We start from the raw sequence: 19118 nt of genomic DNA, 5'->3' as shown, positions 1-19118 counted from the left end.
TTCTTTCCGCGGTTCTTCTTTTCTTCTTTCATTCGGGTTTCTTCCTCTGCTTCTTTCTTGGGTCTTCTCGTCCACATCTTGCACCACCCCTAAAATAATCGAGATATTGTTGCCCCACAGCACGTGCGCAAGCAGTATTAAATTACTTTTTTCTTATAATAATTTCATGTTGTGCAGGGACATTTATAAACACGTGCCACTACTAAAGGCACACGGCAGGTGTGATATTTAAAGGAATTTTTCATTTTTTTTTTACTTTAAGCATCATTAAAATCGCTGCTCTGGAAAAAACGGCCGTTTTTAAAAGTTTTTTTTCCATTGATACATGTTCCCTGGGGCAAGACCCGGGTTCTGAAAGACGTTTTCCAACATTAAATTGAATATTGGTCTTTAAAATTAGCGTTTTTTAAATCGAACGTTCGAGTCCCATAGACTTCAACGGGGTTCTAAATGTTCGCGCGAACCTGCGGTCTGTTCGAACGTTCTGGTGCGAACCGAACCCGGGTATGTTCGGCTCATCCCTAATTTCGAATTTTTCAATTTTCGAAAATTCAAATTTTCGAATTTCTTACATTTGAATTTCGGAAATACGAAAAATTTTCGTTTTTTTTAATTCTCAAATTCTAGAATTTTAGAAATTCCGAATTTTAGAAATTCCGAATTTTAGAAATTCCGAATTTTAGAAATTTAAAATTTAAAATTTTTTATTTTCAAATTTTTTATTTTTCAAATTTCGAATATTCGAATTTTTCAACTTTTTATTTTTCGAATTTTCATTTTCGAATTTTCGAAATTTTTATTTTTCGAATTTTTCATTTTCGAATTTTGGAATTTTTCATTTTCGATTTTCAAAATTTCGAATTTTGGAATTTTTCATTTTCGAATTTTCGAATTTTTCAATTTCGAATTTTCGAATTTTGAATTTTTGAAATTTCGAATTTTCGAATTTTTCATTTTCGAAATTTCGAATTTTTCACTTTGGAATTTTCGAAATTTAGAATTTTCGAAAATTAAAAATTCGAAAAATAAAAAATAAAAAAAATTGAAAATTCGGAAATGGGAAATTTCCGATTTTTTTTTAATTTTCGTTATATTCTTTTTTTTAGTTTTTTGCTTTTTTGGAAATCCGAAAATTCAGAATTTTCGAATTTCCGAATTCAGAATTTTCGATTTTCCCGAATTTACGAATCTACGAATTTCCGAAAAAAGCAAAAAAACAAAAAAAAAGGAAAAAAATAGGAGGTGCGCATGCGCGGGCGGCGGTGACGGATGTCTGTGCCGTGAGCTCCGCTCCAGGCTGACACCGCGGCGCCCGTAGCCCAGTACACGGCGAACCGAGGACAAACCGGAGAGCACAGGCAGACTCCTTAGCCCACGGGGAGCAAACAGAACCGCTCCGGTCCGCCGCAAATCATCGTTGTGAGGCAGCAGTTGATGGTCTGTGGATTGTGAGGTAATTCCAAGATGGCCGCCCAGTGGTTACCTCAGGCTATACAGCACAACCGTAGTACACTGGAAACATGCAGGCCAGAGCCATTGCTGGACTCTCATAATATCACCCCTGGCACATTGGCTCTCTCCTCACAGGGTACCCTCAGGCCCTATGGAGCAGATGGCTCATGTTCTGCCCTCCTTATGGCAGACTTGTCCCCCCCACCAAAGGATGCTGGAGCGCCATTATCACAGAGTATCCCAGAGGATACTGACGCACTATCAGGGGGTCCCTCTAGCATGATGGATGAGCTGTTCCTTAAATTCTCAACCCTGCTAGATAAAGGTCTGTCACAAACAGCAGCAAAAATCACAAGTGATTTAAAAGCAGATTTTCATTCCCTGGGTTCCAGGATTGAGGCTATCGAGCATAAGATGGAGGAGACAATATATGCCACATCTCAGAATTATGGGCATATACAGACACTTCAGGACCAATTGGATATAGCTATGTCACGTATAGACGACCTCGAAAACAGATCGAGGAGGGCGAATATTAGGATCCGAGGTCTCCCCGAGACTGTTCTTGATGTCCCCGAAGCAGTGCAGGAACTGCTTAAAACTCTCCTCCCTAACATCTCCACCCAGCAGCTGGAACTGGACAGGGCTCATAGGGCTCTGGGGCCCCCCAGGAAAGACGGCTCTCCTAGAGACATCATTGCAAAGCCTCATCATTACTCAGTTAAAGAAGAAGTCATGAGGCGAGCAAGATCTACACAGGTCATAATGTGACAGGGACATCAGGTACAACTCTATGCTGACCTCTCTCCCTCCACCATACAGAAACGGAGATCCCTAAAGCCTCTGCTTTTAGCTCTGACCAAAAAAGCGATCAAATATAAGTGGGCCTTTCCATTTGCGGTCAAATTTACATTTAATGGTAAACCATTTGCCTTCTCATCACTGCCGGAAGGGGAGAATTTATTGATTCGCCTAAAGCTCATTTCACACGAAGATGATATGGATACTTCTAATGCTGGCCATGGGTCCAATAAGCGTGCTGTTCCCACCAGTCCACCTTCTCCTCTGTGGATGAAGAACAAAAATAAAAAAGCCAAGGACGGAGATGCCACCTGAATAAAAGACTCACCTGCTTCTTCTACTTTTGTCCAAGTGACTTGGTACCTGACCCCAGAGGGTCTGAGAGATCCATCTTGTTTAGTTCCCTGACTGAATTCCATCTCTGTGATGTTCTTTATCCTTACGCTCTCTCACTTTCTTTCCAAGATTCACCTGTTATTGCGTGGACCTGTTGCTTTCTCGGTGTTCACTATACAATTATTCTTGTTTTTTTATACCTGGTGGCTCACTCCTATTATTTTTGTACTTAGCTGTTTGCTTCTAAGGGAGTGACGTAGTTTTGGCACCAGGGATCCCTGGGGGTCGCGGTGGGCTCCCTCTGCCCCACTTAGTGGGGGGTGGGGGCCGATGGTGATCTCTGGGGGACATACAGGCTTCGACAGATTTTTGTTTTTATTTTTTTTGGTAATGCCGTGTACTATTATCACAAAATTTTAGTTCGATATTTTGTCTTTTGGGCGCCCGGTCCCGGCCTGGTTTCCGATGCGCCTCCATCCAGCCTTCGGATAACTTATGGTTTCTGAGGGATGGACAGTTTGCTCCTTATTAGGAGGAACTGAAAATGATTTACACTTGTTGAGTGACTGGGGTATCTCCCCCCTAGCACTCCATTTTCCTTTTCAGGGAGACCTGTTTGTTTCTTTCCTTTTCTGTCCTCCCACACCACACCCTACAATGCCGAAGTGCTCACGATTATGCCTAAACCTTTCTTTTGTTCTAGGTTCCTTAACGCATCGACCCCTCTCTAAGAGTAATAGCACCATGGATCCGAATGATTTGTATCTTAGACTGTTCCGGGACCTGAGACTGCATCGGGTGAGTGGGGGCTGTCTCTACCGGGGTGCCAACTCTCTCCTCCATGGCTAACACGATAGATTCTAATCTCCGCATTGCCTCCCATAATGTTCAGGGTTTGAACTCTCCAATTAAGCAGGGAAAAGTGATGGACCACTACAAATCACTTCGCCTGGACATTATAATGTTACAGGAGACACATTTTCCGGTCCGATATAGCCCCACTTTTCTCCACACGAACTTCCCTCAATTTTATTTGTCCAGCGCCATAAACAAAACCAAAGGGATGGCAATACTATTCTCCAAGAAATGTACTTTTACCAAAATCTCTGATACTATCGATCCTGATGGGCGGTATTTACTTGTTAAGGGCAAGATTGGGGATCAACTGTTCTCGCTGGTGTCATATTATGCTCCCAACAGAGGACAGGCCAAATTTTTCAAATCTATGATTGACACCCTTTCGCCGGAATTGGAAGGCACCATAGTTTTTGGAGGGGACTCTAACATGGCTCTGGATCAGGGATTAGATAAAACTAAACCACCTGGGTCCCAATCTATTCGTCCTACTAGAGAGAGTCTTAAAATTAAACTTCTCTATGATCACGGCCTGGCTGACACGTGGAGGGAACTTAACCCCTCTAAAAGAGATTACACTAATTTTTCTCATCCACACCTAACATATGCTTGCATAGACCATATTCTAGCTCCCTCTACCGTCCTCCCGGCTATCACTTCGGCCTCTATAAGGGACTCTGCATTGTCGGATCATTCCCTGGTGATCGTCTCTCTCCGGTTGGGGTACCGGGAGGGGTCTTGTACTTTCTGGAGACTAAATGAATCCTTACTCTCGATCCCGGCAAGAGTCTTGGAAATAGATAAGGCCTTGAGGGAATACTTTAAAATTAACGACACAGGGGAGGTTTCTGACGAAACGCTCTGGGCTGCACACAAGGCTTTTATCAGGGGAAGGTTCATTCAGATTTCCACGCAGGTAAAACGAGAACAGAAAGCCGAAATAGAAAAATTGGAAGATGATTATATCTCCCTAAAAGCATTACACAAAAAGAACCCCTCAGGTGCCACCATGACCCAGCTAGATAAAGCAAGACTAGCTCTTAACCTGGCTCTTACGATCCTGGCAGAGAAAGCTATCAGATGGAGCAAACACAAATTTCATACCCAAGCCAACATAATAGGCCCCCTTTTGGCGGCCAAACTAACTCCAAAACCCAAGCTCCTCTCCTTGCCTAAGATTAGAATAGGGGGGCAACCTCCTACGACCAACCCTTCCAAGATACTGGAGGCTTTTCACAGCTTCTATTCGCGCTTATATGACTCTCCCACTCCTCCATCTGCTGACCTAACATCTAAATTTCTTGATGAACTCCCTATCCCTTCCCTTTCAATGGCCCACAGAGAGATAATGAATGCCGAGTTCACGGTAGAGGAGGTGAGGGGGGTGGTTGAGGGTCTCCGTTCTGGGTCAGCTCCGGGGCTGGATGGTCTTTCCATTCCATATTACAAAACTTTTTCGGATGTTTTATCACCACATTTGACCAGATTTTTTAATTCTAAGACCAAAGGCGATCCTTTTGATTCCCAGATTAATACGGCCTTTATCACAGTGATTCCCAAACCAGACAAAAACCCGGAAGATGTCAGCAACTATCGTCCCATTTCCCTAATAAACAATGACCTCAAAATACTCACAAAAATTTTAGCCAATAGATTGGCAGGGTTCATAGGGCAATATGTTCATAAAGACCAAGTAGGTTTCATACCTGGCAGGCAGGGCCCGGACCAAATTAGACGAGCAGTTGACCTAGTGTCAATCCTACAAACCAATTGGCCGGAAGGACCTCCCCAAAAAGGTTTCCTGTTGTCACTGGACCTTCAGAAGGCCTTTGACTCAGTATCCTGGCCCTATATTTTTACCATACTGACTAAGTGGGGATTATGGTCTGGGTTCCTGGGTTTGCTACGGGCCCTGTATGCCTCTCCTAAAGCACTCATCCGGATTAAGGGTCATTATTCCAAACCTATTGCAATCGGTAGAGGAACTCGACAAGGATGCCCCTTGTCCCCTCTAATATTCGCTATTGCCATTGAGACCCTAGCTCCTGAATATTTCAGGAGTATACTGTGGTGACCAAACCCACAAATGTGCCCTTTTTCGGGATGACATCCTCCTTTTCTTAACTGCTCCAATGTCCACCCTTCCCAATTTATGCCGCACTCTCAAGGACTTCTCTAAAATCTCAGGCCTGACGGTCAACTTCTCCAAATCAAAGGCACTTAATATTTCTCTATCCCCTCAATTAGTTCTTGACCTCAAACATTCCTTTAAGTTTGCTTGGAGCGACTCCTCTATTCAGTATCTGGGTATCAACTTGGAAGCCAGAACGGAGGCTCTCTATGACCTTAATTACCCTCCTATGTACAAAAAACTAGAGGCCAATCTCATTGCATGGTCTAAGCTTTTTATCTCTTGGCTGGGTAAGATTAACTCAATCAAGATGACGTTATTTCCAAGGCTACTTTATTTATTTCGCTCTCTACCAATTCCAATAAAGAGAAATCACCTGAAATCCTTGCAGAGTAAAGTGCTTAAGTTTATCTGGGGTTCATCAGGATATCGAGTTCCACAGGACACGCTTTTTCGTCATAGGAGTAAAGGGGGGCTGGGACTCCCCGATCTCCACAAGTATTATCTCTCGGCAAGATTAGCACAATTCTCCACGATATACGCTAAACACAATATTCCAGACTGGGTGACTATTGAACAACAAGCTATCCCCAATATCCCACTAGACTATCTCCTATGGTCCCCCGTCAAGACCCGCCCTGCCATCCTATCCCCAGTGCTGTCTCAGTCTTTTGCCCTGTGGGATCGCCTCAGACATAACACATGCATAACGTCCTCCGCCCATCCTTTAGCTCATATTTTTAACAACCCTGATTTCCCGCCAGGACTACATTCCACAGACTTTAAGTGGTGGATGGACAAGGGGCTATATCGGATAGGACAATATTTTACCTCTAGTGGTCCCATCTCCCTCAAGTACTGTATACATTCTCTTCAAATTCCTGACTCTGAGAGAGCCAACTTCGAACAAATATCACAATTTCTTTACAGTATCTGGAAATCTAGGCCCCTACCCCCTAACTTCACTTTGTATGAAATTTGGTGCGGACAAGCCATGGAGGGGAGGGGAGGCATTTCACTGATCTACTCGGCCCTCACTCACCCAACAACTAAAACATCCTATATCAAGGCATGGGAATCCGACTTCCAATGTGACATTAACCTAGAGAACTGGCACAAAGCTGTCTTTAGATCCTTTCAGGGCATTCAAGGAGTCTCCTTAATGGAGGCAAGCATTAAGGTCATTACCAGATGGTATCTGACTCCAGCCAGACTGGCCGCCTTTTTCCCCACAGCTGATCCTCTGTGCTTTAGGGGATGCCAGCTCCGGGGCAACATGGCCCACATTTGGTGGGAATGTCCTAGGATACGCTCCTTCTGGAAGATCATGTTTAATATGATCTATAAGGTTACAGGATATCGGATTCCCAGAACTCCCAATGTTGCCTTATTGAATGCTAACATCCCTCTCCTCTCTAGATCCTCACAAAAGCTGATCCATTTTATGTTACTTGGCTCCAAGATTGCTGTAACGGACACATGCATGCTGCCGGGACAGTTATGATCTTCGTGCAGGGGGACTACAAGGAACTGCATGGCTTGTCACAAGTGGATGTACCACATTGTATTCTGAGCTCAAAGGGTTAACTGGACAAGGGTCTCTGTCACTGCTGAATGCTAATGTTCGCATAGATAATGAGAACTCTCTCTTGTGGAGATAACAGCCTCCTGTGGGGTGTATGCTGATGGGGATTATGTGTGAGTGATAATTGTTTTAAAGGTTAATTGAATTCTATTGTCTGATCAAGCTAAGTTGAGGAGCCGAAATGGCTAGCAGCTGATTGGCTCAAGGGAAGGTCATTGTTTCAAAGTGTGTGTATTGAAGTCCCCCCTGGGGGGGGGGAAGTGTCATTTGTTTCTGTACAGTTGTAACGAGATTTAAGGAAGAAAAATGTGGCATTAAAGGTCAGTCTGCTTGACTCTGCAAACCTAGTACTTGCATATCGCAGCTTGCCAGGGAAAAGGACGTCTCCAACGGCCGATACCCCTCACTACCAGTGGGTAGCCGTTACATTGGTTGGTAGCAGTGGGATGGTCCTTTTATCCAAAGAGCAAGTGCTGAATGGAGTCACAGTACGCCAGGCTGAAAAGATCCACACTAAAAGATCTATTGGAGAGTCGTGGTAGGAGTGCCAGCAACAGACCACGGAGGGAGCTGATAGCTGAACTGCTGGAGCTGAACGAAATGGATGGATCCATGGAAGGAACGGAGCCCCTTGCACCTGTCAGCAAAGAAGATGTAATTACTGGGATTGTACAGCGGAGATTATCCTTGTATCCAGAAACGTCCGTGGAACTAATCAACCAGCTGTTCCGGGAGGCAAGGGAAGAGATACAAACGAAGAGGGGACAAGAACTGGAACTGGTAAGAGCGAGACAGCCCATTACACCTGCAGTTCCTACCCCCCCACCTGCTGCTACAGGAAAGAAAATACCGTTCACTGCATTTAAAGCTTTTGTAGAAAGTGAGGAGGAAATAGATGGATATTTGTCGGACTTTGAGAGGCAGTGCTCACTACAGCAGGTACCACCAGACCAATGGGTCACTATTTTGTCAGGGAAATTGTCGGGCAAAGCCAATGAAGCCTTTCGGGCTCTCGCTCCAGAGGATATTTTACAATACCAGCAAGTTAAAAAGGCGCTGCTAACCCGATACGCCGTAACGCCAGAAGCCTACCGCCGGCGCTTCCGGGAGTCCAAGAAGATGGCTGTGGACTCCCACATGGAATGGGCCAACCAGTTACAAAGGGTGGCATCCCTTTGGGTCCAAGGGTGCAAGGCCAACACCGGGGAGGAAGTATTGCAGCTGTTCCTAATGGAACATTTCTTCCAAGACCTGGCCGCAGACATACAAGACTGGGTACGAGATCGCCGGCCCGCTAACTTAAACGAGGCGGCTCGGCTAGCAGATGAGTACGCGTAAACAAGGAAAGTAAGCCAGGGTACTACACGGCTGGCTCATAAGGTAGAACCGCGTACTCCAACCGTCACCCCACGCCCAGAGTTTCGGGCTCCGGTCCCACCACGTCCTCAGGGGCCTAGCAACTACCCCCGGGATTCGCCTAGGGTGACGTGCCATCACTGCAGCGACACGGGACATATTGCTCGTTATTGCCCTTTGAGAGCTACAAATAACAATTGGAGACGCACAGAACCTAACACAGAGGTCACTCCATCACGTCCCTCTGCGGCCCACTGCCTGGAGACCGAGGGGGGCCCTGAGGAATGTCTGGGAATTTGGTATGAGGCAGACCCAATACAAGCGGCCTCTCCGGATAACCGTCAGCATCACCGTCAGGAGGTACGAGTGAATGGACAAGTAGCACAAGGCTTAAGAGATTCCGGGACTACTATCACTCTGATTCAAAAACATCTGGTAAAGCCAGAGAACGTGTCCACTCGCACAGTTGCCGTCCAGGTCGCAGGGGGTGCTGTATTTCGCGTACCCACCACCCGGGTGCACTTAGACTGGGGAGCCGGGTCAGGAAAGACCACAGTTGGTATCATGGACAACCTACCTGCCGAGGTGGTGCTGGGCAACGACATTGGCCCTCTGACTTCGGCTTATTTACCTACACCTGCTGCTGCTTGTGCCGTGACCACCCGCGTTGCTGGAATCAACCCGCTTGCTGCTGAGAACCGGGTAAGACTACCTTCCCCGACATGTACTGTAGATCCGGCACAATATCACAGTCTAAAATGGGAATGTGACAAGTTGGCCAGTGAGAAATCAGAGATGCAACGACACTATGTCATGTATTATGAGATGTCCCGTGGCTTGAACATTGAAATGCACAAACAGGCGGAAATTGTCAAAAGATTAAATGGGCTTTGCATCCAGGTGGTGCCGTATCTGTCCCAAGAGCATCAGCAACAGGTTTTGGGAGCCATTGAGAGAGCAAAGCAAGTGACTGTTCCAGAACTGAATTCCATTATTCACCTTCACCATCAGCTACCGACCTGGTAAGCCAATGGGAAGGCCGACGGACTGTCCAGGCAAACGGAACTTTTACCCTAACAGCAGACCGGACATCCCCAAGTTGATCCGAAAAGGATCAATCCGGGTCTGCCGGAGTGTTCCACAAAGGGGGAGTAGTGTAACGGACACATGCATGCTGCCGGGACAGTTATGATCTTCGTGCAGGGGGACTACAAGGAACTGCATGGCTTGTCACAAGTGGATGTACCACATTGTATTCTGAGCTCAAAGGGTTAACTGGACAAGGGTCTCTGTCACTGCTGAATGCTAATGTTCCCTTCGCATAGATAATGAGAACTCTCTCTTGTGGAGATAACAGCCTCCTGTGGGGTGTATGCTGATGGGGATTATGTGTGAGTGATAATTGTTTTAAAGGTTAATTGAATTCTATTGTCTGATCAAGCTAAGTTGAGGAGCCGAAATGGCTAGCAGCTGATTGGCTCAAGGGAAGGTCATTGTTTCAAAGTGTGTGTATTGAAGTCCCCCCTGGGGGGGGGGGGGAAGTGTCATTTGTTTCTGTACAGTTGTAACGAGATTTAAGGAAGAAAAATGTGGCATTAAAGGTCAGTCTGCTTGACTCTGCAAACGTAGCACGTCTCGTTTCTTGAAAGGGCGTTCGATGGGATATACCGGCGGTACTTGCATATCGCAGCTTGCCAGGGAAAAGGACGTCTCCAACGGCCGATACCCCTCACTACCAGTGGGTAGCCGTTACAATTGCTATTGCCAAATCGTGGAAACAGCATAGGCCGCTCATCTCAGTAGTTAGACAAACAATCTCATGGATCATGCTCCAAGAAAAATTGTCCAGCGTTCTATCTAATTCATCCGAGGCTTTCTATGAAATATGGAATCCCTGGGCTGACTTCGTTGGCATTCATTTGATCCCCTACCCTAATTAATTGATGAGAAGATCTTGACTGTGAGGCTAGGCATTACTCTTACCACCCTAACCCTTATCCCTTCCCCTTCTCCTCTTCTCCTTTTTTCTTCTCACTATACTTCTTTTTACTATCACTTTTGGTTATTACTCCCTTATTGACCAGACTATACGTTTAATGTGGGGTTATGACTCTTAGTTATATATGAACTGCCCGTATTTATTTATTTTATTTTACAATCTTGACTGTGAGGCTAGGCATTACTCTTACCACCCTAACCCTTATCCCTTCCCCTTCTCCTCTTCTCCTTTTTTCTTCTCACTATACTTCTTTTTACTATCACTTTTGGTTATTACTCCCTTATTGACCAGACTATACGTTTAATGTGGGGTTATGACTCTTAGTTATATATGAACTGCCCGTATTTATTTATTTTATTTTATATATGTTATTCACCTTCTGGGATGGGGTATTCATCTCGTTGCCATTGGGTATTTTTTTGTCTATACTGCATTGGTGAGAGTGATGCGAGTTTGGGGGGGGGATCCGAGGGGATTGGGGGCCTGCACTCGAGCACAGCAGGATCCCATGTGGGGTGCTGGGGGAGTAGGCTCAGGGTCTCAATTGGATCCGTTTCCCCATCCTTAGGGTAATGGTTCCAGAAGTCTGCTTGATATTGGGGGGTTTTATCCTAAAAATTAATGATTTGCAAGCAGACGTTTTTATAGTTTATTGATTTACCCCATTTTTCATATCAAATTTTTTATTTCCTTATCTAATGTTGATTCATATTCATTATTTGATAATTATTTTACGTATTCTCAATTTGATATGTATGAAACGTTTGGGCATATGTTGCTCATGAAGCTTATTAATTTGTTGTAACCTGACATGAATTATCAATAAAAATGTATTGAAAGTAAAAAAAAAAACGGAAAAAAATAATTTTTAGATTTTCCCGAATTTACAAAAAAAAAAAAAAAAAAAAGAATGAAACAAAAACTATTTTTTTTTTAATTTCCCGAATTTACGAAGAAATAAAAAAACGATCATAACATAGACTAAAAAAACGGCATTTGGCAGTGCACATGTCTACTTCCTAGCTGACAGGTAGGTATATTGACTTGCCAGTAACAATTGGTTGTCTCAGTTGTTGTTTTTTTTCTTCCAAGTGCTTATTCGGGTTTTCCATTCACCAGTTGTCAGTCTTTGTCAGGTGCTTTGACAGCGGCTGGCGGTCCATCTGTCAAAATCCCCCAAAAATTATATATTCAGCTTTCCACCTCCACACCCCCGCCACACACACCGCTAACCTCCTTCTGCACAATTCATTTAATGGCAGCTGAATGTAAACAGTAGTGGGGAAACCATAGCCAGACTGCCATTGGCCGTTTTAAATTATTATAGTCAAAATTAGGCTGATTATTGCGCCCCCTTCCCACTGCTTGCTGTCAATCAGCAGAGGAAGGCCTGAAGAAGAATGTTCTCCTTCAAATCCTCTCCTTTGCTGATTGCACCCGCCCACAGGCAGTGGGCGGGTGCAATAGCTATTGACTACTGCAAATTAAAATAGTCAATAGCAACCTGGCTTTTGATTCCCTGCTATCTGTTCTTTTTTCCTGTATTCTGACAGTGGCCAGTGGCTGTCAGGCTAGGTGTCAACTGATATCAGGCTACTTCTGGGGCAGCTGGATGTAAACAGAATATCAGTACCTCATATGCAGCATCAGGGGCGGGCTGCTTTTTGCTCATTGGTCGTTGCCAGAGCCAATGAGAGGGAGGAGTCAGCAGGAGAGGATCATGGGACATGTAGTCCCGAGTACCAGTGGCAAAATGGTGATTGCTTGAGAGTGGACTGTAGTCTGCAGCATGCCCGGGGGAAGGTAGAGAACACCAGGAGGCTGCAAAGGAGATCAAGGGAAATGAGAGGGGATCAAGAAGTGGTAAGGACAAGTTGGAGGGAGTCTGAGAGGGAAGAATTACTTCCCTTTTCGATGCTGGGAAGACATTGCAGCTGTGCAAGGTGGGGACCCTTTCCTGGAAGCAGCAACACGGTCAGCCACAGGTTACTTGTTGCAGACCCTCGATCTCCTGTGTGGGGCAACAATACAAATGTGGCAGCCCGTGCATTGTGGGCGAATGGGCATCGCTCCCCAAATTCCTGCCGCCACCACCCATCCATGCGCTTGACCCCTTTCAGGATGCCGGGTGCATGGATTTCAATGGGGTTGTTTTTTTTCTTCTTTTTAGCACCTGACTAGAGGCAGAGGCTCTATTAGGCTTCAAAATAGGGTAGACTCGGGGGTAAAGAGAGTGCAACCTGATCCCACCCAGTTGTGTGACCATAGTGAGTGAACTTTATCTATTTTAACACTAACGTTCTTCCTCGCCAATCAGGAGGCAGGTGGTGAGACCAGTTTACCCATTGGTCAAAGCATATGGCGATCCTATTGGATGCCTAGTGCTTTGGAGCAACATAGAGGAGGTGGACACCAGAGCCACTGCCTGCATAAACGAAGGAGAGGACACCACACCCCAGACCTGGATCGGGTAGGTTTGGACATGCTGGCAGCACGAGGAGGTGGGAGTTGTTAGTCCCGTGCCACTGGCTGGGGGGGTTGTAAATCTGGTGATCGCATGCGGGGGGAGTTGTGAGCCGTATACCCTGAGGCTATGGAAATAGGGTGGAGTTCAGAGTGGATTTCTACACCCAAGTAGAGCACTTTACAGACAATTTGAGGATTTGGTTAAACACAGAGATATACGGACGTAAGCCACCATAGACAGATCAACATTTCTGCTAAACCAGTTGAATTTCTATCCATGTATGGACAAGCTGGCTGCACTGAAGTTGATCTATCGATTGACTTAAATACAGCCAGCCTGTCTTTTTTTTTTCAATCATTGCTGGCTGTGAGCACTGACCTTAGTGAACTGGCAGGGGGCAGTCCCCATCAGAACACAAAAGAGCAGCAGGGGAGATTGCTGTACTAACAGCAGATCCTTAGTTCAGCAGCTCCAACTGGGTTGAGCAGAAAAAAACAATAGTGGTGTGTACGAGGCAAGCAATTTTCTTGAGGAGTGGTCTCCCTGTGAGGACAATTTGGAGCAGTCTCTCTCTCTTTTCAGCAGGGTCTCTCTCTCTGTGCAGGCAATGTGGAGCGGGGTCTTGCTCTGTGTAGGGAAATGTGGAGCGTTGTCTCTCTCTGTGTGACATAGCTTTCCTTACAGAGTGACCCAGCCGGCCGAGACCCGTCTGTTCCACTGCTGGCCTCTATTGTCTGCACTAGTTGCTAGGATCACCTGCTGTCTGGTGTCTAGCAACCAATGACGTTGCGATCCCAAGGAGAAAAGAGAGGCTGAGGCCGCAGCATTCAGAGCGGAGGAGGATCTTCTGCCTCCTCCACGTGGCGCCTACTACTGTTTGACTCCACCCATCTTCTCCTGCGCAAGACGGCATGCACCTCAGAGCCTGCCTGATGGAAGGGAACGGTCACTGACTGTGCCAGGAGCACCTCTCCAGAGTCAACCTGCCTGAGGTGAGGTCGGGAGCAGTGAACCATGTATGTCATGGGAGCATGAGCTGGCAGCAGAGGTGGTCACATCCTTAGATGCCAGCCAGGGGTCATGCTGGGAATTGCAGTCACTTACTTTTGGGGATGTGATACCCCAAAAATGAAGGACTACAGGTCCCAGCATGAACCCCTAAAATCTCAGAATGTGTCTCATATCCCTGCCCCCCTCCTCTAGTGAGGGACTACAGGTTCCACTGTCCCAGCTTAAACCCCTCAGAGCTGAGGACGTGTCCCCGTCCCTTCAACTAGTGAAGGACTACAGGTCACAGCATGAACCCCTCAGCTGAGGATGTATCGCACCCCCAACTAGTGAAGGACTACAGGTCATAGCATGAACCCCTCAGCTGAGGATGTATCACATCCCCAACTAGTGAAGGACTATAGGTCACAGCATGAACCCCTCAGCTGAGGATGTATCGCACCCCCAACTAGTGAAGAACTACAGGTCACAGCATGAACCCCTCAGCTGAGGATGTATCGCACCCCCAACTAGTGAAGGACTACAGGTCACAGGATGAACCCCTCAGCTGAGGATGTATCGCACCCCCAACTAGTGAAGGACTACAGGTCATAGCATGAACCCCTCAGCTGAGGATGTATCACACCCCCAACTAGTGAAGGACTATAGGTCACAGCATTAATCCGTGAGATCTAGAGGGGTCACATCCTTAGATCTCAGGGGTTCATGCTGGGACTTGTACTCCATCATTAATTGGGGGGTCACATCCTTAGATGTCAGGGGTTCATGCTGGGACTTGTACTCCATCATTAATTGGGGGGTCACATCCTTAGATCTCGGGCGTTAATGCTTGGACTTGTAGTCCTTCACTAGTTGTAAGGGGGGGAGGGTCAGGTCCTCAGCTCTGAGGGATTCATACAGTGACTTGTTTGCACTTTAGTTACTGGAGGCCATGATGGTACAATCCCCCAGGGGCCATGGAGGGCCACATCGTCCTCCCTGCCCCTCCCCCACCTTTGTAATAAAGTGAAACCTTAGACTGTTTTACCTGATCCATGGGCACCTTGACTGGACTTGTTCCCCAGGCCTAAGGCTGCCAGATCTCCACTGTGCAGCATGGTGACATGTTGTGGAAGAGGAGCATATAACTTTCTTTTAGCACTGTGCACATGCTGTATGGTAACTGGGAAGATACAGAATGGGAATAGACAAATGATACTTAACTCATACACCAACCTTTCACAATTCTAATGTTATTTGATAAAATACACTTACCTGATACAGAGAGTTCTATTCAGCATGGTTCCAGCCAGGCCCGGACTGGGACAAAAAATAGGCCCGGGCATTTTAGACTGAGCAGCCAACTTTTCCAGGGACCGGGGGGTGCGGTCGGTAGACATTCGCGGGGGTGGCTGGTGTCGGTCCTCCACACTGTAATGTGCAGGGACACTGTGATATAAAGGGAACTGCACTGTAAAGGGGCACTGCAATGATTAGAGTGCCCCTTTACAGTGCAGTCCCCTTTATATTACAGTGTCCCAGTCCTATTGTGGCCATACAATGCTAGTACTGTCGGTCTCCTATTGTGCCCACACTGCCCAGTGACACTGACCTGCTCTCTTTTCGGTGGTGCGGTACAGCGTGGCTCTCTCTCTCTGGTGGTGCAGGTACAGCGTGGCTGTCTCTCTGGTGGTGCGGGTACAGCGTGACTCTCTCACTGGTGGTGCGGGTACAGCGTTGCTGTCTCTCTGGTGGTGCGAGTACAGCGTTGCTGTCTCACTGGTGGTGCGGGTACAGCGTGGCTCTCTCGCTGGTGGTTCGGGTACAGCGTGACTCTCTCACTGGTGGTGCGGGTACAGCGTGACTCTCTCGTTGGTGGTGCTGGTACAGCGTGACTTTTTCACTGGTGGTGCGGGTACAGCGTGACTCTCTAGCTGGTGGTGCGGGTACAGCGTGACTCTCTAGCTGGTGGTGCGGGTACAGCGTGACTCTCTCGCTGGTGGTGCGGGTACAGCGTGGCTCTCTCGCTGGTGGTGCGGGTACAGCGTGGCTCTCTCGCTGGTGGTGCGGGTACAGCGTGGCTCTCTCGCTGGTGGTGCGGGTACAGCGTGGCTCTCTCGCTGGTGGTGAGGGTACAGCGTGGCTCTCTCGCTGGTGGTGCGGGTACAGCGTGGCTCTCTCGCTGGTGGTGCGGGTACAGCGTGGCTCTCTCGCTGGTGGTGCGGGTACAGCGTGGCTCTCTCGCTGGTGGTGCGGGTACAGCGTGACTCTCTCGCTGGTGGTGCGGGTACAGCGTGACTCTCTCGCTGGTGGTGCAGGTACAGCGTGGCTGTCTCTCTGGTGGTGCGGGTACAGCGTGGCTCTCTCTGGTGGTGCGGGTACAGCGTGGCTGTCTCTCTGGTGGTGCGGGTACAGCGTGACTCTCTCACTGGTGGTGCGGGTACAGTGTGGCTCTCTCGCTGGTGGTTCAGTACAGCGTGACTCTCTCGCTGGTGGTGCGGGTACAGCGTGACTCTCTCGCTGGTGGTGCTGGTACAGCGTGACTCTCTCACTGGTGGTGCGGGTACAGCGTGACTCTCTAGCTGGTGGTGCGGATACAGCAAGACTCTCTCGCTTGTGGTGCGGGTACAGCGTGGCTCTCTCACTGGTGGTGCGGGTACAGCGTGGCTCTCTCGCTGGTGGTGCGGGTACAGTGTGGCTCTTACTGGTGGTGCGGGTACAGCGTGGCTCTCTCGCTGGTGGTGAGGGTATAGCGTGGCTCTCTCACTGGTAGTGCGGGTACAGCGTGGCTCTTACTGGTGGTGCGGGTACAGCATGGCTCTCTCGCTGGTGGTGCGGGTACAGCGTGGCTCTCTCGCTGGTGGTGAGGGTACAGCGTGGCTCTCTCTGGTGGTGCGGGTACAGCGTGGCTCTCTCTCTGGTGGTGCGATACAGCGTGGCTTTCTCGCTGGTGGTGAGGGTACAGCGTGGCTCTCTGTGGTGGTGCGGGTACAGCGTGGCTCTCTCTCTGGTGGTGCGGGTACAGCGTGGCTCTCTCTCTGGTGGTGCGGTACAGCGTGGCTCTCTCTCTGGTGGTGCGGTACAGCATGGTTCTCTGGTGGTGTGGTTCAGCATGGTTCTCTGGTGGTGCGGCACAACACAGCGTGACTCTCTCTGGTGGTGTGGTACATCATTTCTCTATCAGGTGGTGCTGGGGCTATTAGTTCCCCAAGCACAGTCCTGTCTTTCGTTTTTCATGTCTCCTGTAATGCTGCTACAAGCACTCCTCAGCTTGTTTTTCGGCTCCCCCCCCCAGCAGAGTGCATGCTGGGGAGTGTAGTCAGCTCCCTGCTGAGAACAATTCTGAGAATATCTCTAAGACTACATTTCCCATAATGCCTATCTTGCTTCCGATTGGTCCTCTGTTGTGGCCAATGGTGAGTGAAGAATAGGCAGGAAGCTTTCTGGAGTCCTCACAGCTTTCTCGAGTCCTGCCGAGTTGCCGACAAGAGAAGGGGAGGGGGCAAGCGAGGGAAAACGTCCTGACAGCAGCCCGCAGCTCTCCTCCTTGCCCCACCGTGCAGGACACCTCGGCTGGAGGTGGAGGAGGACTCCACCTGGGAGCAGAGAGCGGAAATATCCGCGCGGCTCTGAGAGGCTGAGCTGTGTGTGAGAGAGACACACAGCTCAGCCCATGCAGCCGAAAGTTCCGCGGAGACACACGCACGGCCGCATAGCGGGAGCGGCGGCCACGGCCTGTGTTAACCATGTCCAGCCATGGTTGCCGCTTACCTCCCGCTGTGCGGCCTGAGCAGCAACAGGCTACGGAGCGGGTGGCCCTGGCCGGGCCGGCCCACCGGGCATCTGCCCGGTCTGCCCTATGGCCAGTCCGGGCCTGGTTCCAGCCTTCCACAGACTAGGCCTTACCAGGAACAGGAAGTGAGAGGTGAAAGTTCACCCCTCTGGTTCCAACTTCCTCCCACAGGCTGTATTGATTCTGATTGCAGTCTCTGCTTTCATCCTGTTTAACCACTTCCCGACCGCCGCATGTATATGTACGTCCACAGAATGGCACGTACAGGCAGATGGGGGTACATGTGCGTCCCCGCCTTTCCGCGGGTCGGGGGTCCGATCGGGACCCCCCCAGATACATGCGGCGGTCAGATACCCGCGGGGAGCGATCCGGGACGACGGTGCGGCTATTCGTTTATAGCCGCTCCGTCGCGATCGCTCTCCGGAGCTGAAGAACGGGGAGAGCCGTATGTAAACACGGCTTCCCCGTGCTTCACTGTGGCGGCTGTATCGATCGAGTCATCCCTTTTATAGGGAGACTCGATCAATGACGTCAGTCCTACAGCCACACCCCCCTACAGTTGTAAACACACACTAGGTGAACACTAACTCCTACAGCGCCACCTGTGGTTAACTCCCAAACTGCAACTGTCATTTTCACAATAAACAATGCAATTTAAATGCATTTTTTGCTGTGAAAATGACAATGGTCCCAAAAATGTGTCAAAATTGTCCGAAGTGTCCGCCATAATGTTGCAGTCACGAAAAAAATCGCTGATCGCCGCCATTAGTAGTAAAAAAAAATAATTAATAAAAATGCAATAAAACTATCCCCTATACATTTTGCGCAAAACAATCGATAAACGCTTATTGTGATTTTTTTTACCAAAAATAGGTAGAAGAATACGTATCGCCCTAAACTGAGGAAATATTTTTTTATATATGTTTTTGGGGGATATTTATTATAGCAAAAAGTTAAAAATATTGAGGTGATAAAATACCACCAAAAGAAAGCTCTATTTGTGGGGAAAAAAGGACGCCAATTTTGTTTGGGAGCCACGTCGCACGACCGCGCAATTGTCTGTTAAAGTGACGCAGTGCCGAATCGCAAAACCTGGCCTGGGCATTTAGCTGCCTAAAGGTCCAGGGCTTAAGTGGTTAATACATTTTCCCCCAGAGCTGGATTTAGATATTAGGAGATTGTAGGCACAGAAATCATCCCCCATCCCAATAAAAGGAACAAGAAAAAACAAATGGGAACAATATTTATACATGTAAGTGATGGGAGATGCATTCTAGAGATATATACTGTACCTTCATTCTGCTATATATGTGTGTGAGATATATATACTATGTGTGTGTGTGTATATGTATATAT

This window comes from Rana temporaria, chromosome 12 (assembly GCF_905171775.1).
Source record: "Rana temporaria chromosome 12, aRanTem1.1, whole genome shotgun sequence".
NCBI lineage: Eukaryota > Metazoa > Chordata > Amphibia > Anura > Ranidae > Rana > Rana temporaria.
The sequence above is the reverse complement of the archived record's forward strand: the minus strand, read 5'-3'. Positions refer to the sequence as shown.